This window comes from Megascapheus bottae, chromosome 1 (assembly GCF_031878675.1).
Source record: "Megascapheus bottae isolate mThoBot1 chromosome 1, mThoBot2.hap1, whole genome shotgun sequence".
Taxonomy (NCBI): domain Eukaryota; kingdom Metazoa; phylum Chordata; class Mammalia; order Rodentia; family Geomyidae; genus Megascapheus; species Megascapheus bottae.
The window spans coordinates 94,279,871-94,306,630 of NC_143509.1; the positions used below are offsets into that span (position 1 = coordinate 94,279,871).

A 26,760-nucleotide genomic window follows, 5' to 3' on the forward strand; every position below is an offset into this window, starting at 1 on the left:
CAATCTGTGTTCCCTGAGATTTGTGAAACCCTATTTGTCTGCCCTCAGTGCCTACTTTTGATGGGAATGACCTGGAAATGGTTTTCAGATGTAAAAATGGATGTACACTTTCTGGTTTTGTTCCTCTATAAATATTCCCTATACATACAAACACTTAAGGTGATCCCAGGTCTATGACTATTATTTCTTATTTGAGAAATCTTTCTGCATGTATCCGTTTTGATACTTCTGAAATGGTTATAAAACAAGCATCCACTAAGTTTTGAGTCATAGGAATGGCCTGTGGGTTTTGGTCCTTGATAATATAAGATTTCTGGGATTGCCTCCCAGAAACTTTAGTCAGCCTAAGTTAGATTGACAATAGAAAATGGTACCTGTGATTCGTGTATATTGTATATTCTCTAGAGTGAGTTCTCATTTCTTTTTTTTTTTTTTAGTTCTGGCCTCTTTCTTTCTCCGTCCCTCTTCTCCCCCTCCTATTCCCTCCCTTCCTCCTCTCTCTCTCTCTCTCTCTCTCTCTCTCTCTCTCTCTCTCTCTCTCTCTCTCTCTCTCTCTCTCTCTCTCTCTTCCTTTCTCTTATTTTGTCAACAGTTTCTTGGTATGGAGCATAGGCTAATCTCAACACTTGCCTTCCTTCTGCTGCTTCTTCCTCTGTCTCCTAGTGCTGGAATTTCAGTGTTACCATTTGGTAAACAGAGTACAGAATATCATTCATTTCGTGTGGGTAAAGTGCTTCTCCGGTAGCAAATCATCAATCATTTTGTACAATACCTAAAGAAGAAAAATGTTTAAGTCAAATAATTTTTCCTTAGAAAATAGGCTGAGGATCCAAGCATATTAAAAATGAACTTTATATATTCTTGACATCATGGCATCTCCAAGAGAACATGAAATTGTATTATTGATGTTTTACACCAATCTATTTAAAATATGTATTATATAATCGTAGCATCTATGTCAAAGAGGTGACCAGAAATAATTGAAATCTGGCAATAAAATACCCACTGCTTTTAAATTTTCTGTATCTAGGAGATAATCTTTGTTCCATAACATGAACCAGGTATTATTCGATATTTCATCTACTCTATTACAAGCTTTTATAAAAAATGGACATGGAAAAATTAAAATTCCGTTCTTAATGAAGTTTTCAGTGTAATATAAGTGGGAGAAAGTCAGCCAATAAGTGTTTAGATTTGCAGTCTATTGTGGAAGACTAGGTTCTTAGCAAGTCCCAAAATGAACCTCTGCGCTGAAGAGTAAGAAAGCAATCACTCCACATAGGCTCAAAGGAGACTTTTGTTAAAGAGGTGGCTTTCCTGTGGTCTTTGAAGTGGATGTTTGTTAAATCCAGAGACTCCACGTTGATTGAACCTGGAGAACAATTGGTGACAGACTGGAAATCTCACAGTGGTTGTTTTGTCCTTTGCTTGGAGAAGGTTAGTGATAAACTCCTTTTTGTTCCTACCCCTCCTCCCAACCAAGTAGAATAACTACTATTTGGCGACCATTGAAATGGATTCTACTCTATCTACCTTTGTGCTCTTATCCCCAAATGACTTCCTGAGAATTGGTTGTATGTGTGTGTGTAGGAGTTCCTAGGCTTTGGAAATAGAGTTATATGGATGTGCTTGGGATGTGATTTGAGAGGACAAGAACTCAACGTTCATTTTCAGGATCGTTTAGTTTTCAGATGTCATCTTTGCCTCTGTGCTGTTTATCGGAACGAGATAGCTGACCAATTTACGGCGCTGAATTTAGGCCGGGTTGGCATGTCTGCCCTTGATATTTAACAGACCAGAACCAAACAAAGCATATTCAGTTTGAGTCATTTTCAATACTTAGTCACTTTTTAACTTCAGGTAAATAAAGCCTTTCTGGTTAAACCTTATTTCAAATAATGAGGGAAATTATATTTTCTCGGGTTTATAAGAGTTTCTCATGAAATATTATTGAAGACTAATAATCCTGAAAATGGGACTATGCCCGTTGTGATGGGCAAACATATTTTAAAAGAATAAGCAATATAATTTGTTTTGACAGTCCTGGGCCTTGAACTCAGGGCCTGAGCACTGTCCTTCAGCTTTCTCAAGGCTAGAGCTCTACCACTTGAGCCCCAACACAAGTTCCAGCTCTTTTCTATGTATGTGGTACCGAGGAATCGAACCTGGGTTTTCATGCATGCTAGGCAAGTACTCTACCACTAAGCCAAACTCCTGGCCCCAGCAATATAATTTTTTAAGACTTAGTTTATCTCTGAATTGCCTGCATTTTGTATTTATCTCTTCCTTTGTATTTGACTTATTTTTTCTCTTTAATAATCTTCTGGAGATGCCATCAGCAGTTTTAGCTTCCTAATTCTTCAAAATGAGTTTCAATAAGATTAGATATTTGAGACATACAGAGCTAGCACTCCTCTGTGGGCATTTTTGACACAGAAAAATTGACTAGCAGTAGACCATGTGTATGTCAATAAATATATAATGAAGAGGGTAAAAAGAAATTGATTCACATCAGTGCTGTGGCAACATACACATATATTTTATGATTGACAGAGATAGGGCTCATATGATTTTAAACACCTGGAGGTGACCGCATTATTTCTACCAAGTAAAAATAACCGTCTAAACCCAGTCCAGTGGCTTCCTTTCTTATCCTTACCTACTTCACCTCTACTATGTAAATTGCCAGATGAACTCCAGATGCATTGTTATTAGAAGAGTGAACACAGGCTTTGAGATAGGATGCAATGACAAGACAGTGTAGGTGCTCGCTCCACTTGGTGACTGCTGGAATTGAACTTGGCCTCTCTGAAGTCACAGTTCAGGTCATCTGTCTCTCTTGCAGTTATATTTCATCTTGAGTGGTAGGGCTGAGGAGTCGGTACATGCATGCAAAGTTTTTATTTTAAAATAATATAAACCAGTGTTATTAAGTCTACTCCTGGGGAACTTGACCTCTGTCATTATAAGTACTATGGCTTATTGTATTCTGTGTGAGAGGTAGCTCCACTATACCCAGTATCTCCTGAAGTTGAGGTTCAAATCAAAGTCCCAGAAATTACATTTGTGTGTGTATGTGTATGTGTATGTGCGTATTCTGTTGTGTTTGTCTTTTCCTGAAATCGCCCTCCTCACTTGATATAAGCAAAAGGAAATGTTTAGTTCTTTTCCACTTATGGAGGTAGGTGAGTACAGTGATCATCAAAATAATTATCAAAAATACACCTCTCTCTGCTCACTGAGATCATTTTTGTGTATGATGAATATCAGCTAAATATCAGCAGAATGGATTTTAGATGATTTTACATGACTTCTTGGTCAGTTAAAAATGACTGTTTTGATAATGGTATGAATGAGAGGGATTATTCCAACTATGCTTTTGTGTGTAATATGAGGACTGAGGCTATTAAATTTTTAAAATCCATTTGTGAAACTATTATACCATCTGCATTTATTATTATCTGTAGACATAACTTAATGTGTTTGCATAGGCCCTGGAAGCATTATACAAAATGTATACCCAAGGATTTTATATGTCTTCGCTTTCCTGAATTCTGTGAACAATTATCTCTCAGACAAAAAGAATTTCCCATTTTTAAAAAATCTTTCTGAAGTGATCGTGAATGATGTGATTTGCATTCTTTTAGCTTAGAAAGATGAAAGCAAGAAGGATATGGACTCTGTGCAGTCAATTGCTGCCAGTGACACGTCTCTGTGTGCTGAATTATGGGAAACTGGGAATGAAAATAACCATAAGCAGAGCAGTGGAAAACAGAGTAAGTTCCATTAAGCAGACAAGTACTGTAGAACCTGGCTTTCTTATATGGACTAATACTGAGCACAAGTGACCATATTTATCTCATGAGGAGATATAATTCCTTCTAAAAAGGATGGAGATTATCATTTCATTTATATGTTTCAAGTGTAAAATCCTATTTATTCTCAAGTGTTTTGTCCGTAAGAGGGTTAAGTTTTGGAATGAAAATTGAAAATATAGACAACTGAAATACAAGTCCATTTTTTATTAAAATCTAAAATTCTCCTCCCAAGTTACAACTTTAGAATGACTTCAGTTTTTTTATTTTAAAATTGTTCTCATCTTAATAAAATAACTGCTTTGTATTAAAGACACAGCATGGTGTAAAAGGAAAAATACTCTATAGCCAATTTTCCTTAAAAATTATGTTGGATTTCAACACCAGCAATTCTGAAATTGATACGTGTGAATGTACTGAAGTATAACACTGGATGGCTCCTTGATACCTGATTAAACCTAGCACTTTTGGGTCAATTTAGAGGGAAGCTCATATGTAATTTGAAATAACAGTTTTTGACTCTAAAACAAATTCTTATATTTGCTTTACATATAGTATGCCAAATGCAGCTTTTCCCATGGTGTTGTAACATATTTACTACTTGGCTCAACATGAGAAAATAACTCAAAATAGTGATGCTAATACAATATATGTGTGATGTATATTGTTTCATTGTACCTTCTGCTTGTTTTCCAAAGATTACACCCCAAACCACACATACACACACACATATATACACACAAATTTTTATCACTTGATTAGTTTACATCCAACATATACTAATTTATAATAACGCATACAACACAATGACAGAAACAAATACGTCAGATTGAAAATGATGCAATGCAATTAGTCATCAGTAATGCAAATTAAAATGACAATGTGATGCAAATTTACTCCTGTTAGCATGTTTATGATAATGAAAAGAAAACAAATGTTGGGAAGATTCAAATCAAATTTAAAATAGTTCAGTCAATTTAGCAAGCCAAGTTACCAGATGACTTCGAAATTCCACACTTACTAAACCCAAGGGATAGACAAGTAAAAATACATGTCTACACAAATAGTTGCACACAGACAACCATGCTATCATTATTCATAGCTAACCAAACTGGGAATAAATTCATAAATAGCATGTAGTTTATCTGTATAATGCAACACTTATGAACAAAAAGAAGTGCTAAGAGCTCTGAAACATACTAACATACATGCTTTGAAATTGTCAAGTAAAGAAATCACTTGCAAAAGATCACATAGTGTATGATTCCTTTGTATGAAGTGTTCAAGGTGGCTGAAAACATATGGGTGGTTAGGGGATTGGGATAAAATGATTCTGTAAGGGTGATAAAGATATTCTATAATTGGTTACAATCATGATTTTACAGTTCTGTGGATATACTAAAACTCAATGAATTGTGCAAATTAAAAATGCAAATTATACAGTATGCAAGTTATGATTTAAGAACATTGCACTTTAAAAGTTTATAATAATAAAAAGAAAACAGTTTAAGCCAGGCTTGGTGGCTCACGCCTGTAATCCTCGCTACTCAGGAGGCTGAGATCTGAGGATCAAGATTCAGAGCCAGCCCAGGCACAAAAGGACCTGGGACTCTTATCTCCAATGAACCTCTAGAAAATGGGAAGTGGGGCTTGGCTCGAGATAGAATGGTAGCCTTGAGCTGAAGAGCTCAGAGACAATGCTGAGGTCCAGGGGTAGGGTGGTAGCCTTGAGCTGAAAAGCTCAGGGACAGCACCCAGGCCAAGTACAAGCTTCATGACTCACAAAAAAATAGAAAAAAAAAACAGTTTATAGTAGTCAGCTGGGCATGGTAACTTGTTTCTGTAATTCTGTAATTGTTTAAAAGAAAATACAAGAGGCATAAATAGGATGATCACAATCCAAGGACACTGAGAAAAAGTATGAGACCTTCCTTGGAAAATAACCAAAGGAAAAATGGTGCTATAGTAAAGCTCAAATGGTAGGTCACTTGCATAGCCAAGCATTATGCATCACATTCTAGTATCACCAAAAGCATTTATAATAGTCATGCTGCAGAGAAACAGTTCATATGAGAGCTTTTCTCTGTCAAATTTATGAACTGGCTGCCAGAATAACTTTATTCTCCCTTCATCCTGCCTCAATTCCAAACCCTGACACTGCCCTAGATCAAGAAATCTCAGGAAATTTCCAAATTCATGTTTGAGACAGGAAGAACATATTTTGCTATCAATTTGTTGTATGTTGTATGTAGGAATCTCCATGCTACCATCTTCCACATATACTGAGGCATTGTCACCCGGAAATCAATTATATGGTGGTGGTGTTCATAGATTTAATGAATTAAAAGATTTATCATATTTAGCATGTATGCTAATGTATTTCACATACTTAGAAATTGATACAAAATATTAGCAATAGCATAATTTAGTAGTAGAGCTGTTCTTTTTTCAGTATTTTCATGTGACAGAGTATGCGAACAGACTTTATAATATTGAGAAATTTATCGAACAGTCTATTTTGACTGCAGTATTCAAAATATTTTGGCTAAATATTTCTAAATATATTTCTAATTATTATTCTAAATGCAGATTTCAATTATGAGCAAATGAAAATACTGAGTCTACAAGGTTCTCATATATAATATCTTAGCTAGGGTGTATTTTTTTTTTTCCTTGGGTCATAGGGCTTGAAATCGGTCTGGGTGCTGTCCCTGAGTTCTTCAGCTCAAGGCTACCACCCTAACCTTGAGCCAAGCCTCACTTCCTATTTTCTAGAGGTTAACTGGAAACAGGAGTCTCAGGTCCTTTTGTGCCTGGGCTGGCTTTGAACCTTGATCCTCAGATCTCAGCCTCCTGAGAAGCTAGGATTACAGATGGGAGCCACTGCTCTGGGCTTAGGGTGTACTCTTGAATAAACTATCTGATTACAAGTGAGTGTTCAGTGGTTTTTATACTCCTAATAGTTGTAGTTTTGGCTGTGAAAGACCTAACCCAAATACTACTATAGGTTATCCTCAATAGAATTTAGATCTCTTTGTATGTGCCCTGAAAATTAAAGCCATTAGAACACTAGTGTCACAATAAAGATGGATTTCATGAACTCAAAGGTCTACAGCATACCTGCCTGTGGCCTGTGGTTGAACAAACATAACTAAGGAAGAGCAGGCATTGTACAAGCCTTCCAACATTTCTTTATCAAGAACAATGTATCACACACCTATACACATACTACTTAAGCCCTCTCAGGATTCAAAAAAAACTTTTCTTCAATTCAAAAAACATGTCTTATCATTGAACACCTACATTCTATTTGCTTTAATCTGATACTGTTTCTCTCTTTCCTGTTCCTTTTTATTTTTTAATATAGTTTTCTCATCTTTAGAGAAAGATGGAAAGAATGGTTTTAAATAAACAGATTCAACTGGTTGTCATATATCCAATGTTAGGGTACTTATCTTTCTTACTTGACAATGTAAGATTTGTATAAATACTAATTAGGTGGATTCATTTTTTCAGGTAATTTGAAAACATTTTGTAAGTTTTTCCCTCTTGAGGGATTTTTGAGCTTATGTTAGAGAAACAGGAAATGTCATTAACAATATGAAGTCTTACTTAGATAACCTTTTTATATTCTCTTATAGAAAAGATGGCACCAGAGAAATGAAATTGTCTCAATGTGCCTCATGTGATTCATGTGCCATTCAAGCATTTTGAAGTTTTGAGTTTTTTTTCATAATGCCACTTCCTGTTTTTGAGAGGAAAAATGGCATAAAAATTCATATAAAAAGAATCATAAGGCTCTGGGACATCAAATAACTCTTACAAAACAACATTTTAATGAATTAAGTGTAAATGAATCAGGAACATGTGGGTTGAATTTCCTTTGAAATACCCATGGGCTTAAAAATTAAAATACAAATTAAAAAAAAAAGAATTGTTTGGCCAAGAATCATGTGCATTTTATTGAGATCAGGACTGTTTGGAGGGAGAAAGGAAAAGATTTGGTTGACTAAATTAAAAAAAACATTGCTGTAGCTTTTATTTATTTATTTATTTAATGCTATAAAAGTCAGATGGGAAGTTTAATTATGTTTCTTTTTGGGTGCCAGATTCATTTATGTTTGAGCTTTTTTTTTTTAAACAGTAACATTTTCTTTAACCAGAACTCTCAAGCCAAGGTTGGCTTTTCAAGGGCAGTAGTGGCAGCCAAAAGAGAAATAAGAACTATAGTTCAAGTGAAGTTCATGAGAGCTGAGGTAAAGAAAACATGGTGATCATTTAGTTCACTGACCAAGAATATCCCAAAGGCAAAGGAATAAGTGGTTAGCTAACCACTGAACAAAAAGCTAGAATAATAGTCATGCAAACGGCAGAGGTCAGACGATAAGGAATGAAATAAGTGAACAAATCTGTACACTGAGAGGAAGGTCTAAGATGAAATAGCTGACAACGAGAAAATAAAAATCATGACATCTGAAAAGAGGCTGCTAGAAAGGACCAAATTATGAGGGAACCACATAAGAATTAGAAATGACGACAGGAAAAGCGGGGCATATAAGAATAGTCAAAGGCCGACATTCTACTGTGGGCCATATAAATGGGTACAAATGTAAATTTCTGGCTTCATCATCCTCTCAGTGCAGAAACCATACCTGTAATCATTGCACCTACAAAATGCTAAGGTTTCTTGAAACACACATGGATGTCCATGATGTGATATGACTTGTTACTTAATTCATTACACTGATATTCTTCTATTTATATATATTCAAATGCTGGCAGAGTGTAGTATTTGAATTGAGAAAGCCCAGGAGATTTCTTCTCCAGATAAGAGAAAAATCTGTAGTTGGAAGAAAAAGATGTCACATTGTAAAGAAAGATTGGTGAGAACATCCCCCCTCCATTTTTTTTTTTTGAGAATGTGGAAAGCCATTTTCCTTAAGAAGGGATTCTAAGTCAGCTAAGGGACATGTTCTTAATGGCAGGCACTTGGTGAAATGATTGTTACCTACTGTTGAAATCTACATGCAAAAATCAATTATTCAGATTACATGCAAAAGAAGGCTATTGAAAATAACATTAATATAAGCATAAATTTGAGCTGAAAGTGAGCTGCGAAGGTTTTGTCACACAATCCTACAAGCAAAGACGTAAAATTTTAAGAAGAAAAATAGATAAAATAGTGAAAATAATAAAAGCTAACAGCACATTTTCAGAATAGTAAATTTTTTATTTTTTTCATATATTTTTTATTGTAACTAATAGAAGGGTTACATGATATTTGCCAGATAGATGGTGCATTAAGTCCCATACATTGATACCCTTTCACATGTCTTGGTCCCCACTTCCCTCACCCCCCCACCCCTCATCTTGTTTTCCCCCTTCCCTATCCAATTTCAAATAACCAAATACAAATATATCCGATATATCAGGTAACAAAGTGAGATACTGTAACTATATGAGATAACCAAGGGACAGCAAAAGAGATGAGAGATAACATAGTACCTTAAAAACAACAATCATTTATTATATGGCTTATGTTTCTATATCCTAGAGGTCCTTTCATTTAGAAAAGATCATATTAAGTGAAGTAAGCCAGACTCAAAGGAACTTAGGCTCAATGGTTTCCCTCATTTGTCATAATCAGTAGAAACCTTGGGCTCTCCTAGCAGAGATTTGCAATAGAGCAAAACCTTGATAAAAAAGGCCATATAGTAGGATGCTAAATGAAAGGATCTCCAGAACAGTAAAATTTATTTTGTTTTCATAACTTATTAGTGGAAAACAAAATAACAATCTGGGAACACTGGCTCCTATACCCCTAGTTCCTCAAGAAGGCTGATGTCCAATGCCAACTCACAGGCACAGTTAAGCAAATTCTGTCTCTATCAGTAAGGCCAGTGTGATGGAATATATGTGAAATCCCAGATAGACAAAGGCTCTAGGTCCAAAGATCACAATCCAAGAACAGTGTGACTCAAAACAGAAGACGTAGGTAAATAAATAAAAGCAAACACTAAGGAGCTGAGGGTATGGCTCAAATGGTAGAGCACTAAGTCTAGTAAGTCTAGTAAGTACAAGGTCTGGAGTTCACACCACAGCATTTCCATAAAGATTAAATACTCTCCTTGATCCATTCATCAACTGAGGGGTATCTGGGTTGGTTCCATATCTTTGCTATGGTAAATAGTGCTGCAATGAACATCGTTGTGCTAGTGGATTTAGTATGCACTTGTTTCTGGACGGTTGGGTAAATGCCAAGTAGTGGAATTGCTGGGTCATAGGGGAGGTCTATGTTTAGTCTTTTGAGGAACTGCCATACTGCTTTCCATAGTGGTTGAGTTTGCACTCCTACCAACAGTGTAGTAGTGATCCCTCCTGGCCACATCCCCTCCAGCATCTGTTATTAGTTTTCTTGATCCTGGCCATTCTAACTGGAGTGAGGTGGAATCTTAGAGTTGTTTTGATTTGCATTTCTTTTATGATCAGAGATATTGAGCATTTCTTCATGTGTCTATAGGCCATTTTTGTTTCTTCTTCAGAGAAGACTCTCTTTAAGTCTTTGGCCCATCTTTTAATGGGATGGTTGTTACTTTGGAGATAAGTTTTAGAGTGATTCAATTTTTTGAGCTGTTGATATGTTGGGGACCGACTGTGGGGTCAATGACCTTGGACCTGACCTTGGACCTACACAACTGTATACACAAGGAAGTAACTCTTATCATGATGACTTTAAGCAATGTCAATCAGTTCTTATCATGATGACTTTAAGCAATGTCAATCAGTTCTTATCATGATGACTTTAAGCAATGTCAATCAGTTCTTATCATGATGACTTTAAGCAATGTTAATCCTTTCTCATTTATCCTATATGTGATTTGTTTACTATTTTGTATGAATGTAGCCTCTGGCAACTCCCTAGTTTTAAGAAGAGTATTTAAGGTCGGAACTTAAAATAAACGAGACAGTCTTAGGCAGCAGTCTGGAGCTCACAGACTTCTTGGACCGCTGACTTGGGCTGTAGTCCTCCCGAACTCCATCTGTTTGTCTGTCTTCTATTTTTTCCTAGTCCTTGCCCCTATTTCAGGAATCCCAATCCACGAACCCTGGTTTGCTGCCGGCTGGCTCCGGCATTGATATATTTTAGATATGAGGCCTTTGTGGTATTTGTACACAATGGAATTCTATGCTGCTATCAGAAAGAACGACGTCGCCCCGTTTGTTAGGAAATGGAAAGACTTAGAAAAAAATCATATTAAGTGAAGTAAACCAGACTCAAAGGAAAACAGGCTCAATGGTTTCCCTCATTTGTCATAATCAGTAAAAACCTTGAGCTCTCCTAGTAGAGATTTGCAATAGAGCAAAACCTAGATACATAAGGCCATATAGTATGACGCTAAATGAAAGGACCTCTAGGATATAGAAACAAAAGCCATATAATGAATGATTGTTATCTCTCATCTCTTTTGCTGTCCCTTGGTTATCTCATATTGTTACAGTATCTCACTTTGTTATCAGATATATTGGATATATTTGTATTTGGTTATTTGAAATTGGATAGGGAAGGGAGGAAAACAAGATGAGGGGTAGGGGGGGAGGGAAATGGGGACCAAGACATGTGAAAGGGTATCAATGTATGTGAATTAATGCACCTTCTATCTGGTGAATATAATGTAACCCTTCTATTAATTACAATAAAAAATATGAAAAAAAAAAGATTAAGGCCAGGAGTTAGGCCTAGTGGTAGAGTACTTGTACGAAGACCCAGGACCCAGGTTCGATTCCACAGTACCACATACATAGAAAAAGCCAGAAGTGGTGCTGTGTCTCAGGTGATTGAGTTCTAATCTTGAGGAAATCCAAGTACAGCCCCGGGACTAGAAAAAAAAAATACTTTCACATAGCTATACTAGCATTCTTTGCTAAAAGTTACCATATTAAAATTTATACCCATTTTTATACAACTAATAACCAATGAATCAATATTGACATAAGGAACTATCTACAATGCATTCATGTACTCTTCATAAATTATATTTAAGTTATCACTTAGGGAGGTCAAGCTTTCAGTAAGTAGGCATGCATGTGTGCAAATGTGTGCACAAAAGTGTACGTGATGGAGATAGGTGTCACAAACCAACACAAAATAAGTTATTCGATATATGCACATCCTTCACTCTCTTTGACCCAAATTACCTCCTCAAAAATGTTAAATCCAGGGGCCAGGAGTTTGGCCTAGGGGTAGAGTGGCTGCCTAGCATGCACGAAGGCCTGGATTCGATTCCTCAGTACCACCTACATAGAAAAATGCTGGAAGTGGTGCTGAGGTCCACATGATAAAAGCTCTAGTCTTGAGAAAGTCCAAGAACAGTGTTCAGGTCCTGAGTTCAAGCCCTACAACCTGTGGAAAAAATGTTAAATCCAATTAATGTCCTTGGTAGGAAGTGCAATCCATTGTATACAAATTCTTGATTTTTGTCCTTTATGATCGGGCAGCTGCACATTGTTTAGCAAAACTTGATCCTTGGGAACACCTGCTAAGGGCATGGCTGGAAGCTCTCTGTGTTGTATTTCTTCTCTTTTTTGGATGTGATTTCAGCCAGCTGCTGATAATTAGAAAAACAACGCAAGTCCCCTCTCTGGATTTTGGTCTCTGGAGAAAACAAAGGACACATAAAGCCAAAGAACATCACAGCCCTTTTTGTGTTAACTTGGAAGACACAGTGAACTATATTCTTCTTGACTGCAAAACCACAGGAATAGATTAATATTACTGACTACAGAGACTGTAGTTTATAAATGTGCAGGAAGGCATGAAAAGAATATTAACCTGTGATGTATGAGCTTCTTTTATTCTGAAAAAAAAAAGATTTAAAAAGCCACATGCATTTGAAGTAGTGTATTCTAAATGTATCAGTCCATAAGATGAATAATAACCTGACTAAAACTCCCAAGAGCTGAATTCTTTCCAAGAAGTTACTATTTTTAACACCAGAGGGTTTCGATATTATACAGAGATAGACATTGTAAAAGAGTGAACCAAAACAAGAATTCAAAAGCAAAGTTAAATTCTGGCACCAAGTTAGACTCTCCAATTATTAACTTAACTATAAATCTATTACAGACATAAATAAGTGTGAAGTATGGGGTATATCTGTATATATGTGTGTGGTGTTTTTATATATATGCACAGGGTTATACACACATCAAACTTAATAATAATTAAGAATTGGTTAAAACTTGTATTTCATTAACTATTTACAAAATGAGCTATAGAAACAAAATAATAGACCTGTCCTATATCTTAGATACTTTTAAGATAAATAAACCAAAGTGCATCTTAGAAATTTAATACACTCATAAATGTTTTATTTTCTTTTTTGTTTTGTTACTGATTCTGGGATTTCACTGAGCACTGTCTCTGAGCTTTGGTGTTCTACAAGTTGAATCACAGTTCCATTTTCCTCATGTTAGATGCTCAATTGGAGTTTTGAGCCTCATGGATCTTCCAGCCCCAGCTACCTTCCAACACTGAACCTCAGATCTTTGCCCCCCAAATAACTAGGATTACTGGTTTGAGCCACAGGTATCCAGCTGCTGTATTTCTTGTTTGTTTGCCTGTTTTGGGGTTTGAAGTCAGAGTCTGAACACTGTCCTTGGGCTTTCCCTAAGACAAGGACTTTACCTCTTGAGCCATAGCACCACTTCCAGGTTTTTTTTTGTATATGTGGTACCAAGGAATCAAACCCAGGGCTTCATGTATGCTACACAAGCACTCTACCACTACACCATGCTCATGGCCCCTGCTTTACTTCTTAAAATAATGATTTCTTGAATATTTTAAATATGTCAAATATTTCTTTAGGTTTAATGAAAAGTAACAAAAGTTAAATATGGACGATGAAACAATAAAGTTTTCTCAGCAGCTTAGAAATCATGATCTCAGTTCTAGTTCCTTTCCAAATCTTAATCTCAGTTCTAGTTCCTTTTCATATCTTAACTAATCTTTGGCTTGTTGAAATACTTTAGGTACATCTCAGTTTTTCAAATGTGCCCTAAATTTTCAATGAAATAAACACACTACTATAACAGTTTCTCTTTTTGAATGTTTCACATGCCATTGTATCAGTTAATCACACTTAGTCACCGTCCAAAAATACGAACGAAAATAGTCCAAAAATACAAAATTCACGTTTTTGATTGCACAGTATTTTGAGTAGTGAGATCCAGTCTTTCTGTGTCTTGCTTGGTCCAACCCAGGATATGAATCATCTCTTTGTCCTGTGAATCCATGTCTTACTTGTTACCCACCCATTAGTCACCTCCTCGACATCTGAGTTATCAAATTGATTCTCAATTTGCCATGGTACATATTCTTACTGGATTTAATAGTAGGTCCAAAGTACAAAAGAAATGATGTTGGTAATTCAGATCTGCCAAAAATAGAACCTGTGAAGTGTTTCCTTTAAGTGGAAGAATACAATGAGATTTTGAGAGACAATGTTTTGAGAGAGATGATATTCACATAACTTGTTACCCTATTAAATTGTGCTACAAAATTATTCATTAATGTTAATTTCTTACATTAATTAATAAACAAAATTTTATCACAGTCAGGGATATATTTGTAATAAATAGCCTAAGTAATATCCAGTGTATGATGACATGACAAAAATTTTTTCATATATTTTTATTGTAATTAATAGAAGGGCTACATTATATTTGCCAGATAGAAGGTGCATTAATTCACATACATTAATACCCTTTCTCATTTCTTGGTCCTCATTTCCCTCCCCCCATCCCCACCCCTCATCTTGTTTTCCCCCCTTCCCTATCCAATTTCAAATAACCAAATACAAATATTTCCAATTAACTTTGCAAAGTAGCAAAAGCTGTACATATCAAATAGAAACAATTCTGATTTTGAGTTGAGATCTTTTCCTATAGGTATAGTACACACTACGACACCCTCTGAGCCACAGCCGTTCATTTATTAGGTCTGACAAACAATATTTTACGCTGTATTTTATTCAAGCTTCCAGGGCATGAATAAAGGTATCCAGAAAAGCACATAAGATATTGCACGCTTTATTATAAGATAGATTTCATTTTAAGCTGATTTTAACAACCAAATTCATACAGGATTCTAGAGTAGACTAATCCACAGTGTGGAAGATGAGAAAAAATAAATTATTTCTGATTTCTGACATTGTTGTTTATTGAGGTGTAACACCATCCTCCACATAAACCAAGAAGCCTGGGTATACATGATCTGGTCCTTTCTGGGTTTCAGACCTTCCTTGGGAGTTTGGAATGTGATCTTAAGGATAAGGGGAGGGGCAGGTTGTGAACAGGATTCTTCACAACATTGTAGCTACTTACAAAGTAGAACTAAATGTAATTGTGAAGACATCACTATCTAGTAAAGAGATAAAGAGTTTAGCCTTGGAAGAATGTATTTCATTGGTGGAAGCTTAAGAAAACTTCTGTCACAAAGTTAGCCAACTTTGGTACCAGGAGACTGTGAAAACCATTCAGTCCAAGATAGAAAGTTGAATCAAGTACGTTACAAAATGTTCCTTGTGGGATGGGGAGTTTGGCCTAGTGGCAGAGTGCTTGCCTAACATGCATGAAGACCAAGTTCTACTCCTGGGTACCACATGCATAACAAAGAGCCAGAAATGATGCTGTGGCTCAAGCGGTAGAGCTCTAGCCTTGAGAAAACTCAAGGACAGTCCTCAGGCCCTGAGCTCAATCCCAAAACTGACAAAAAAAATGTTCCTTATGTGTTTGTTTTAATGCTGGTTACCAAGGATAAGGAAAGCAGTGTCTCCTTCCATTTTTTCCTAATTAATATAAGGAAAGCTATGAAAGGAACTCAGGTTTTGCGTGGATTCCATGTGGTCAAAGACTTCATAATGTGATCTTCTGTCGAATGTACAAGTGTCAGCTCCTCACAGAGGGCAAGACAGAGAGTTTGGAACCTGATAAGTCAGCTGCTGCTGCGGTGTAGAAAACCTAAGTGAAAATTAGAATCATCTCTGCGCCTGAAGCCCCTATTGGAATAAGATGAAAGAAGCTGTGTACCTATAAAAATCAGGGACATGACAATGTGACCCTGGGATGAGGTATCATAAAAGAGCCCTTCAACGGTAGGAATAATATAAATAAAAGAGATTAAGTGTTTACAATAGTTCTTTGAGGGAGAGAGATGATCCTCCCGTTGGCACTACATGAAACTGATTTTAATCGCTGTAATAGGGGCCACGGATGGATGCTTCCTGAAAGGGAAGGTTCTACAACAGAAGACTTGGGAGGAAAATCATTTTTTTCTAGGTGACTAGAAAGTCTCATAAAAAGAAAAATTGAGTAACATGGACTGTAGAGTCTGGGTAATTGCTCTTTGATGACAGAAATGATGAGGGTGAGGAAGAAGTTCTAAGGAAGAAGTGTAAAATCCAACTAGTAAATCTGATTCAAAAATTGTTTCCTGCTATAATATATCCACAGTCACAGTGGTTATAGTGTAGAGAAATCATGTAACCTAAATATCCACAAAAGCCACATTTGTTCTGCACTGTAATGCAAGTCGGGAGCTGAGTCACGGTTGAAATGAATCCATTTCTTGCATTATTGTTTTTGTCTTGAAATCTGGAAAGAATGAAATGATGGCATATTACTTCCTCAATAATAGTTATTGTGTGGGCTACAAATTTTATTTCTTTAATTTTGTAATGCTTAAATAAGTGCTAGGGAAGGAGTAGGAGAAGATATGATTATAAATAATCCAAAATTGATTTTTTTTTTGCCAGTCCTGGGCTTGAGCTCAGGGTCTGAGCACAGTCCTTGGACTTTCTCAAAGCTAGAGCTCTACCACTTGAGCCTCAGCACCACTTCTGGTTTTTTTCTATGTATGTGGTACTAAGGAATCGAACCCGGGTCTTCGTGCATGCTAGGCAAGCACTCAACCACTAGGCCAAACTCCCGGCCCCCGAAAATTGATTTTTATAACTAGAGTCTAAATTTTTTAAAGAATTAATCATATTATTCCTCCTCCAATATACTAGCAACTAACTGGTACTTCTTAGTCTTGAAATTCTGCAAATTAACAAAATAATGCTAATAGTAATTAACTAGGGCTAAAAAACCTTGAGCGTAACCAAGAATATCCACTAATGTTTAAAAGTAAAAGCTAAAAAGAAAAGGAAAACACAACAGGCTCAAACATATTGCTGGTTCAGGCATTTACTGTTACTGCATCACTCCATGTGTCATCTTCAGGTCTGCTGAATCAGATGTATATAGGTTCTTACTTTAGCTGACCTCCAGCTAATTAAAAGCTGAAGTCTAAATTCCCAGAAGCACAATTATTTTTTCAAATACTGCTAGAATTTCATGATGAATGAGTCCATTTCCATACTTTGAATAGAGTGACAGAAGAAGAAAAGGTATAAAACTCTGGAGTGGAAAAATGAAGTTCATTCCAGAAAACAGTGAATTCCACAAGGAAGGGTTCTGTCAGGGAGTCAAGATACAATTTATGATATTTTTATTTTTCCATCATAGCAAAGTATTTTAAGTTTATGAGTTAAAATTTTCAAAGTGAGACCTTACAGAAGGGCTACAATTAAGAAGCATATGCTGACTTTTTAACTAAATGAAAAGCTCTTACAATTCAGTACATCCAATCAACCGTTATGATGTTTTAGGAAAATGTGATTGATCTTGAAAGCCAGGCACAGTGGCTCACACCTGTAATCCAAGCTACTCAGGAGACTGAGATTGAGGATCGAGGCTCAAAGCCAGCCCAGGCACAAAATTAACCTCTAGAAAAATGGGTAATTGGGGCTTAGGGTGATAGCTTTGAGCTGAAGAGCTCAGGGACAGCACCCAGGCCGAGTTCAAGCCCTATGACCCACAAAAAAAAAAAAGAAAGAAAGAAAATGTAACTGATCTTGAAACATGGATTTAATATGATTTCCAAATATTCCAGTTTCTTGGGCAGATTATATTGTAAAAAGGGGTACATACATACAAAAGTGTAGATGTAAATGGTCCATCTATTTCAAAAGCCATACCATTCTATTTACCAATGTGGGGATTGACAGTTCTGTGACCCAATTCCTATCCATCCAAAGAGCTCTCCAGTGTGAAATTCAAAGCCTCTGGAAATATGCAATTTCTCAGATTCAGACAGACACTTATATCACCAGAAAATTACAGTGACCTAAATGGGAAGTTGACATAAATTAAAGTAGAAGAAAATGTGGTCGGAGGAGAGGGAATCAAAGGATCATCTGCTTCAGTGGGATAGCTTGGGCTTTCATAAGGATAGCACTCTAGCACTTGGGCCACAGTGCCACTTCTGGCTTTTTCTGTGTATGTGGTACCAAGGAACTGAACCCAAGGCATCTTGCATGCTAGACAAGCACTTCCTATAGGCCACACTCCTGGCCAGGGGTTTGCCCCTGGAGTGGACATGGAAAGCCTAGATTTTTCTAAGCTTTTCCTTTCTAATTTTTTTTATTGTGTGTACTTAAGAAGGTGAATACAGGAAAGATCTTGAGCAATATTTTGTCTCTTTAACAAGGTATTATTTTCCTTAAAAATAACCAGCATGAATTAAAAGTTGATCCCAGCCTGTTGCATGCACGAACATTACCTCAAAATGGATCAAAGACCTTAACATCAGACCTAAAACTCTGAAACATCTTCCGTGACAGAGAAGAGACACTGGAACTCATGCACATATGCAAAAATTTCCTTAACAGAGTCCCAGAGTCACAACAGATTGGAGAGAGACTCCAACCAATGGGACTACCTAAAAGTAAAAGTTTCTGCACAGACAGAGGCATAGCTACTAACCAAGACAACTAATCAACTTGGAAAAGATATTTACCAAGCATACATCAGACAAAGGAAACTTAAGAAACAAATCCCTCCCCCCCCAAAAAAAAAACCCAACAAACCAATTGCTAAATAGGCAAAGGAATTAAAGAGAGACTTATCAGAGGAAGAGATAAAAACAGCAAAGACACATATGAGAAAATGCTCATCATGGTCATAAAGGAAATTAAAAGGGAAGCAACCCTGAATACCACCTTACCCCTATCAGAATGGCCAATATTCTGAATTCAGACAACAAATGTTGGCGGGGATGTAGAGAAAGAGGAACATTACTGCACTGCTGTTGGGAATGTAAATTATTACAACCACTCTGGAAAGCAGTTTGGAGGTTTCTATATTTACATTGACCTTCCCTATGGCCCAGTCATACCACTTCTGGGCATCTATCCTGATGCCCAGATTATCTATCATAATCCAGGACATGATAAGGACAGCTGCACAGTTATGTTCATCACTTACACTCTCAACAGCTACATAGATGTTTTCTGGTTTTCCATTTCCACATGTAGTTTCTGTGTTGAGATTTTTCTCTTTGGCAAACTGTTGATTTTGAAGTATATAAGGTCAAATAGTCAAGTGAGGCTCACAAGACTTAGCAATATTATCTTACTACAAGCTTCATTTTACAGGAAACTAAAAGGGCTCAAGTTCACTCAGCCTCAAAGCAGAGAGATGTCCTGAGGTGTCCAGGGAAGTAATCTGTCCCTTTAATAAATGGGTCCTCAAAATAAAAACTTAATAACAAATGTAATAGCTATATACAGATTTCATTGTTTTAAAACTTCATATGCTTTACAGTGTGAGGCAGAAACCTGTTATCCTTACTTGGAAAGCAAATATCCATACACAGATCATATTCCTTAGCTTTCTGCTGATTCCAATTGTTCCTTTCCTCAACTGCAATTTACCTGTGCATTTTGTATGGATTTTTCTATATTCTTCCAATGCAAGTATTTTGTGCCTGAATATATTAAATGTATACTCAAGTACTCTGTGCTTAAACACATGATATCCACAACTATTTTTTAATCTGAATAAGCAGTTATGTCTGTATTAGGTTTAAGAGAACAAAAGTAAGATGGCTTCAAAAATGAATGATTTTACTTAAAATTGTTACTTTGCCAGGAACGTGTTCTTGCAAACATGTTCAGCGATAGCATTGCTCAAATGTTCATTTTGCACTGAGTAAAAAACACGGGTTTTGGTTTAACCAGCAAATTGTTCTTTTTGCTTAAGGCAGACTACTTGATACTGTTTCTGCATTCAGGCTCAGGTTGTTAAGTAGAAGCTTGCTTAACTGGTCTGTTTTATGTAACTAACTTCTTTTTTAAAAGGGCTTATTCAACATATTGCACATGAATTAATTCATATTGAGTATGTTTCTTGGCAAAACAGAATGTAAAATAAGTGGCATGTATACATGGAGAATGAAAGAAGTTTGATAATGTTTAATAGATTCATTCTGGAGCTCATTAGTTCTCTTAAATTCTGCTTGGTCTAGTAGCTGTTGTTGGACAAGAAAAAAAATGGCATCATGAGCCAGACATTCTAGATTGGTCGACGATAATAAAATGACTTTTAATCTTGAATGATTACTTACATTATTCCACTTGTATATATTATGCATAATACATTTGAGAAATAAAATATGCAATGAAAAGTAGACTACGGAATTATGATTCAAGCAGTGATAAGTACTCGTAATTTAAACCACATTTTGCAAAATGGAGTTAATTTTCAGGAACTATAAATTTACAATACAATATTTAAGAATTATTTATCAAGTGCTAAGATTTGGGGGAGTGTAGTTTATACTAATTAGAGAATCTTTTCAGAAAAAAAATTCTGTAAATTTCATCTGACTAAAAAATGTAATGTTTATTATTGGCCATCTAAATACTGCAGTTCAGGGAGCTTTGGATTTCTAAAAAATAACAAGAGTAGGTATTAACAAGACTAAGAAAGAGAAGTAACCAAATAAATTAAGAAACATTAAAGACCTATAGAAATAAAGAAAAAAGACAAGCTATTCGGTCTTCCTATTCTAGTCATAATCACCATCATCAAGGAAACAACAAATTCTGGTGAGGATGCAAGGGAAAAATAATCCTTGCAATTCTTGGAATGATATAAATTAGTGCAGCCACAATAAAGAATGGCTCAGAAACTAAAAGTAAAAAAGCATATAATCCCGATATACCACTCGTGGACATATATCTAAAGGAGTATCAGCCAGCTTAAAATGGAGATGCATACATCACAGATACTGTCAAAACTACCCAGCAATTGAATCAGCAGAGATATCTATGAACCAGTGAATGAATAAATAGAATATGGTATGCATAAACAATAGAATATTATTTGTCTACAAACAACCATGAAATTAGGTCATTTGTGGGAAAAGGATATATAGAATTGGAGATCATTGAAATCATGACACAACCCAGACAGAAAGAAAAACAGACCAAGTTTTCTCTTGGATGGACAAGGGTACACCCTTGAAACATCATGAGAATGGACCTGGAAGCTCTTCAGGAAGTGGATATCCGGAAGCTCCCGCTTCAAAGCCAACCTGGACAAAAATTAAGAGGCACTATTTCAACAAAGCCAGATATCCAGTTTGAGACCTGTACTGTGACCTCCCTGGGAAGCGCAGATTAAAGGATTGTGGTTTAATGTAAGCCAAGGTAAAAATGAAGACTATCTTGTGAAAGATCGAAATTTTTTTTTTAAAAAGCTACAGGAGTGGTTGAAGTGATAGTGTTACTGACAAGCAAGTACAAAGCCACAGGCTCAAAAATAATTGAAATGAATAAGAAAAGGGAGTATAGGATGAGTGGGAGAAGATGAGGTATGTGAATGGATCAATATGCCTTATCTGGAGGAACACAGAAAAGTGAAACCCTTAAAAACTGATCAGAATCCAATAGAGGAAGTGAATTTAATCAAATAAGTCACATGTATGGATTAAATTATTCTACTAGACTTTACAATTGAAACACTTTTGTTTGATTAAATTGCACAAGTCAAATAAATAAAAATGCTCACTTTGTTATCTGATATATTGAATTTATTTGTATTTGGTTATTTGAAATTTGATAGGGGAGGGGGGAAACCAAGACGGGTGGGGGAGTGGGGGGAGGGTAATGGGTACCAAGACATGTGAAAGTGTATCAATGTATGTGAATTAATGCACCTTCTATCTGGCAAATATCATGTAACCCTTTTAGTAATTACAATAAAAAATTAAAAAAAAAGTAAAATAGGAAGATCGGCGGAAGATAGTGGTGGTTCAGTGCAATAAAAACATATAGAAAAAAATTAAAATAACCATTATGCCATCATACCAAGTTTTTAACCACTTGCAAAATTTGTGTTCCCACAAAACATGCCTACCAGTTATTATACATGCACCATAATATCACTAAAGCATGTTTCATAACTCTCTGTATGGCAATAATCTAAGGAAAAATGCTACCAGTAGTACATTCACATTCAGATTGATGCCTAAAACTCCTGTGAAATTAATCATGAAAGGAAGAAAGCCAAGAAAAGGAAAAGAAATTTGCCAGTATTTACATGGATTTATTATTTATGCTTCCCAATTAACTTCATTAATATGAGAGAATCCTCAGTATTCAATCAAACACTTGGCCACAGAAGCAGTGAATGTGAATTTCTAAAATCCAGTCCTCTTCTGCATATAATAATGTGATTTCTGGCACAAGGCATTGCTGAAACTACAGTTATATCTGGAAAGCATTCTCTCTATTTCTTTACAATGTGAGTGGGGTTTAAAAAATAGTGGAAAATATAACAGCAGTTTATTATTTAAGTTTAAGAAGTCTATTATAAACTCTAATGGAAACTAATATATTAGAAAGAGACTCCCGTATCCCAGTTGTATAATACACTTATGGCTTTAGGATATTCTCAGAAATATCTTCTGTTCACTAAATTGATAATGATGCTACCTCTTTAGCATATCCTTTAAAAAATCTACTATCCTTTAAAAGCTATTGTGTATGGTAATGTTTATTAACATACATTTTCTATAATACTTGTGCTTGGCCTTTTATAAAAGATGCATTATGACAGAAAATTCCAGAATAAATCTATTTGAAAAGCATTACATCATTTTACAGATCAAGTCTTTTGAAAAGAATTACATTACTTTTCCTTTTCATAGAGATGAACAAATTTGACTTACAATGTCCAATTTATCCATTTATACATATAAATTATATATAGATAGATGAAATTGCTGCATTTGAAAAAGTTCACAAGATATTAGGGTTATCCTACCATAGGAGAAATGGTGGAATAAGATTCAAAGAAATAAAATGATTTATTTAATTCTTGGATCATTATGTAACTGGAATCACAAAGAAACCAATGGCATATGATTTCTCTCTTACACTGGACTTCAGGAACTCAAGAAATAATAACCAGAATCGAGTAATGAGATGGTAGCAAATAAAAGCCTTCCTCAGAAGAAAAGAAATAATTACTAGAGTGAATAAACACTCCATAGAACAAGAGAAAAAATTATAGGTAATCATCTGATAAGATTCAAACTATGCAAAATAAATAAATAAATTCTACTAAACGTGAAAGTACTCCAATCATAATGAAGAAATGAAATAAATATATACTTTTGAAATGAAGAATTACAAATTAGTAATAAATGTATGAAATATAAATATAGAAATGTTCAACATTGTTAGCCATCAAGTAAATGAAAATCAAAATTACTCTGGAATTCCATCTCACAATGACAATCATCAAGAAAACAAAACACAAATGTTAAGAATGTGGAGGGGGAAAGGATCTCTTATGGCAGAAGATGTAAATTAATCCATCTATTATAGAGATCAATATAGAAGTGCCTCCACATTATACTACACTATAATGATATAAGTGTATCCATGTTTTTTGCACCCTGATTTAAAATGGCCAAATAATGAAATCAATCTAGGTAACTATCAGTGGAAGGATGAATAAAATTAACTGTGGCACACAAGGCAAGGAGAAAACAAAATGATCTTATTTGTAGAAAAAAATTGAAGTTAGTGTTAAGTAAAATAAATGAACTCCACAAACAGAAGTGTCACATGTTTTCTCTCCTATGTATGCATTGTGAGGAAATGGAGACATAAAACTCAAAGGAGGATCTGGAATGTTTCCCATGAGCAAGGGGAAATAAGGAAGAGTAATAAAGAAGATAAATATAATTTATGCATATTATATGCATGTATGGAAATATGATAATGAAGCCCACTACTTTGTACAATTCATGCCTTTAAGATCACTTAAAGGCATGAATTGTAAACCCAAGTGTTTTGAGAACTTTCAGGTAAGATTCCTAGTCAGAAAGCCAATATGCATCTTTCAAAAGTGTTTAATGTATCACAATCCTACACATTACTGAAAATGTATTTGAATATATAGAAGGAAAATTTAAAGACGTTTCTAAAGGAATTTTTTTTTTGCCAGTCATGGGCTTGAGCTCAGGGCTTGAGCACTGTCCTTGGACTTTCTCAAGGCTAGAGCTCTACCACTTGAACCGCAGCACCATTTCTGGCTTTTTTCTATGTATGTGTTACCGAGGAATTGAACCCGGGTCTTCGTGCATGCTAGGCAAGCACTCTACCACTAGGCCAAACTCCCGGCCCCTCTAAAGGAATTTTTATAAAAACAATTATTTTATATTACTATCATTTTCAATGTGTTATATTTTAAAAACATGTGTTCTAACTGTAAGCTCAAATTCACACAATATCACCATGCATCTGACAGCCTGTGAAGATGTTGAGGAACAGTTTATCTCCTTTAATTTTTATAAGACATCATATACATTGATACTAATTTATATAATCTGCATAAGTTAATACAAAAGCCACAAGAAACAGATTATGTATACAGGGTATTTGAGATGAACAAATCATTGGAATTTTAGTAGTTCACATTATCCATGTGTTCAGGGGCAACAAAATGAAGTCAGTTTTAATACATAACATGTTTTGACTTAATTTGAGAAAAAGGAAATCAAGGAAATTGCATCTTATTCTGGGCAAGATATTTTTCTTGGAATATATTGGTAGTAAATTACATAACATGCTCAATGCCATCAGAGTAATTCATTTAAACATCATTCTACAAAAACTAATGGTGCACCATGTCATTGGAAAAAGCATAATTTTTTATACTGATTTATTCTTGAATAATAGATAATTACCAGAACCTTTGGAAACATTTTATAGTTTTCAATTAAGAAAATTAGGTTGGTATAATGTAACTTTCATTTAATTACCTGCTAATTAAATTATGTACAATGCTAAGATAATGTTTTATGTCTCCACTGAAAGCAGCATCATATTAAATATTATGCTTGTAATAATTTCAACATCAGTATTATTTTTAAAGAAAGAATTGCAAAAGACAGTCCTTTAAAAAAGTGCTTTACACAGCCTTGTAAATACTTAACACACAAAGATAATAAGGAAAAACACGAGGCAAGAATGACAACAGGACAACATGACACAAACCATAAGGAGAGAAACCAAATCAAACAAAAAAAGGAGAGAGAGAGAGAGAGAGAGAGAGAGAGAGAGAGAGAGAGAGAGAGAGAGAGAGAGAGAGAGAGAGAGAGAGAGAGAGAGAAGAAGAAGAAGAAGAAGAAGAAGAAGAAGAAGAAGAAGAAGAAGAAGAAGAAGAAGAAGAAGGAGGAGGAGAAGAAGGAGGAGAAGAAGGAGGAGAAGGAGAAGGAGAAGGAGAAGGAGAAGGAGGAGAAGGAGAAGAAGAAGAAGAAGAAGAAGAAGAAGAAGAAGAAGAAGAAGAAGAAGAAGAAGAAGAAGAAGAAGAAGAAGAAGAAGAAGAAGGAAGAAGGAGGAGGAGGAGGAGGAGGAGGAGGAGGAGGAGGAGGAGGAGGAGGAGGAGGAGGAGGAGGAGGAGGAGGAGAAGGAGAGGAGGAGGAGGAGGAGGAGGAAGAAGAGGAAGAAGAAGAAAAAGAAATAACCTCACACAGTAGGTTGAGAGCAACAAACACAAAAATCAAGCTATTGTTTCCATATTCTGGAATTCATTTTGCTTGTCCTTATCCTGTATGGCCAAATCCACATAGCTATTGAGCTATTGTGGTACTCTGCTAGGAAAATTGTAAATGTGTACTACTTACTGCAAATGAGGGAAACCATGGAGCCTATGTTTCTTTGGGTCTGGCTTACTTCACTTAATATGATTTTTCCAAGTCTTTCCATTTCCTTATCAATGGGGCAATGTCATTCTGATGGCAGCATAGAATTCCTTTGTGTATAATTCCACATCTTTTTGATCCATTCATCTATGGAGGGGCATCTGGATTGGTACCATATCTTTGCTATGGTAAATAGTACTTCAATGAACATTGTTGTGCTAGTGACTTTATTATGTCCTTGTTTCTGGACATTTGGGTAAATGCCCAGGAGTGGGATTGCTGGGACGTAAGGGACATGTATGTTTAGCATTTTGAGGAATTGCAATACTGCTTTCCAGAGTGGCTTAACTATATATAATTTACAGTCCCACCAACAGTGTATTAGAATTCCCATTTGCCCAGTTCCCACCAGCAACTGTTATTGTTAGATTTCTTGATCATGGCCATTCTAACTGGAGTGAGGCAGAATCTCAGTGTTGTTTTGATTTGCATTTCTTGAATGTCTAGAGGTGTTGACTATTTCTTCATGAGTCTATTGGCCATTCTAATTTCCTCTTCAGAGAATCTCTCTTATTTATCTTAAAAAACAAGATGATTGGGAAAGGGGAGGGAAAGTGGGAGAAAAACATAGGAAGGGGTATGCTCAAGAAGGAATGTACCCACTACCTGACAAATGCAACTGTAACCCCTCTTTTTACATCACCCAGACAACAAAATATAATTTGGAAAAAATAGTAGAAAGCAAGGAAGGGCATACTGCTTCCTTGAACCTGGAGGAATTTTAGTACAATCTCTGAGGACACTCAGATATCTCAACATTTTTTTTCCCACATAGATTTTAGA

At 35.7% G+C, this 26,760-nt stretch overlaps 1 long non-coding RNA gene across 4 annotated transcripts in view; it reads right to left on the reverse strand.

The window, feature by feature from the left end:
- Positions 1–662: 662 nt before the first annotated feature.
- The window catches only part of LOC150069601 (uncharacterized), a 68,489-nt gene continuing 42,391 nt past the window's right edge, over positions 663–26,760 (reverse strand). Inside the window, exons 4-5 of one of the 4 annotated variants that reach the window (XR_016535567.1) lie at positions 19,182–19,262; positions 14,888–16,466 (exon numbers count right to left, since the gene is read on the reverse strand). This is a non-coding gene — a long non-coding RNA (uncharacterized LOC150069601). Of the gene's footprint in view, positions 773–12,393; positions 12,469–14,887; positions 16,467–19,181; positions 19,263–26,760 lie in introns of those variants that run through there. The other 3 variants (XR_016535571.1, XR_016535570.1, XR_016535566.1) reach the window with 3 other exon arrangements.